This window comes from Gracilinanus agilis, chromosome 3 (genome assembly GCF_016433145.1).
Source record: "Gracilinanus agilis isolate LMUSP501 chromosome 3, AgileGrace, whole genome shotgun sequence".
NCBI lineage: Eukaryota > Metazoa > Chordata > Mammalia > Didelphimorphia > Didelphidae > Gracilinanus > Gracilinanus agilis.
The window spans coordinates 89,161,948-89,163,924 of NC_058132.1; positions in this window are offsets into that span (position 1 = coordinate 89,161,948).

Genomic DNA, 1,977 nt, shown 5'->3' on the forward strand with positions numbered 1-1,977 from the left:
TGACCTCCTTAAACTTTGGATTATCAATATGACCTCATTCATCCCACACCCTAAAATCCTTTAACTCCTTCAAAAGGGAAGAGATGTTTCTTCTGACCCAACTTTCCTGACTTCCTTCAAGTATCAGCTAAAGGCCCACCTTCTTTCAAGAAGTCTTTCCCCAAAAGAGACAAGGACAGGGGAGTAATAGCATTTCCAGACAGCAAAACATATTATAAAGCAGTTACATGTGCTATACATGTATATTTATGAATATAAATACACACACATATATTTTTTCCAATAAAGGGGTGGTCAAAGAATATGAACAACAGTTCTGAAAAGAATTACAAACTATTAACAACCAAATGGGAAAATGTTTCAAATTACAAATATAAGAGAAATGCAAATGAAAACATCCTTGAGGCTTAACCTCAGATCCTACAAATTGGCAAAGATGATAAAAGAGAGCAGTAACTAATGTTAGAGTTGTACAAAGATAGGCAAACTGATACATTGGTGGTAGAGCAGTGAACTAGTACAACCATTTTGAAAAGTAATATGGAATTATGCAAATAAAGTGACTAAAATGTCCATATCTTTTGGCCTAGAAATTCTATTACTAGGCTTATATCTCTAGGAGGCCACTGATTTCTAAGAAGTCTCAATCAATATACAATAAAATATTTACGACAGCACTATCCAATTGCAAAAAAAAAAAATTGAAACAAAGTGGATGCCTATTAATTGATGAATGGCAAAACAAAAATGTAATACATGAATGTAATGGAGAAGGAAAGGAAATAAGCATATATTTTGCTTCTATTAGGTACCAAGCACTGTGCTATAACTGCTTTACAAATATTACCTCATCTGATCTTCACAGAAAAAAACCTGAAGGGTAGATGCTATTATTATCCTTATTTTACAATTGAGGAAATTGAGGCAAACAGAAATTAAATGACTTGCCCAGAATAATACAACTAGTAAGTGTCTGAGGCTGGATTTGAAGTTGGATTTGAACTCAGGTCTTCCTGACTCCAGGACTGTGCTGTATCTACTATATCACCTAGTTGCTTGTAATGGAATATTACTATGTTGAGAGAAATGGCATGTCATGAATTCAGAGAAGCATGGGAAGATCTACATGAGCTGATGCAAAGTAAAATCAGCAGATCGAAGGAAACAACATACATAGTAACTACAACATAAATGTAAAGAAGAACACGCACAGCTTAAAAGAAGAGCTATTACAGGATACTCCCAACCCATCCTTCTGCAAAAGTGAAAGGTCCAGAGGTCTTCCACACTGCACACACTTAGACTTTTTCAATGTGTAATCGATCATACTAATTTTTTCCTCTTTTTTTAATCTTTAAAAAAATACTATGTTATGTAGGCAGGCTCTCTAAAGAAAAGGTTAGTAGAAGAAACTACAACAATGTAAAAAAAAATCAATAAAAATATTCATTTTTTTAAAAAAGTCTTTCCCAGTACTCCTATAATCTTAGTGTTTCTCTCTGTAATTTATTCTCTTATCATACATTCACATGTAGATTGTGTGCAGTCTCTCCCATTAGACTTAAAGTTACTTGAAAGCAAGGACTTGTGTTTTTGCTTTGTATCCCCAATATTTAGCACCATATTTGGCATACAATAGTAGCTAATAAATGCTAGGTGACTGACATAGAAATGAACATCAGAATTTGTTAAAAAAAAAAAAAAAAGATGGATTTGGGGGATGTTAGCAGGCTCAGTAGGCAAGCCTGGAGACAGTCCTAGGAAAAGTCCTCTGTTCAAATCTAGCGTCAGACTTTGAGTAGCTGTGTGATCCTGAGCAAGTCACAACCCCAATTACCCAGCCCTTATCCCACTTCTGCCTTGGAATCCATATTTAGTATCAATTCTAAGGCAGAAGGTAAGGGTTTACAAAAATAATAAGATAAGGCTTCCGGGTTAAGATGGCGGCAGAGTAAGAAGCAGCTCTTAACCTCTCCT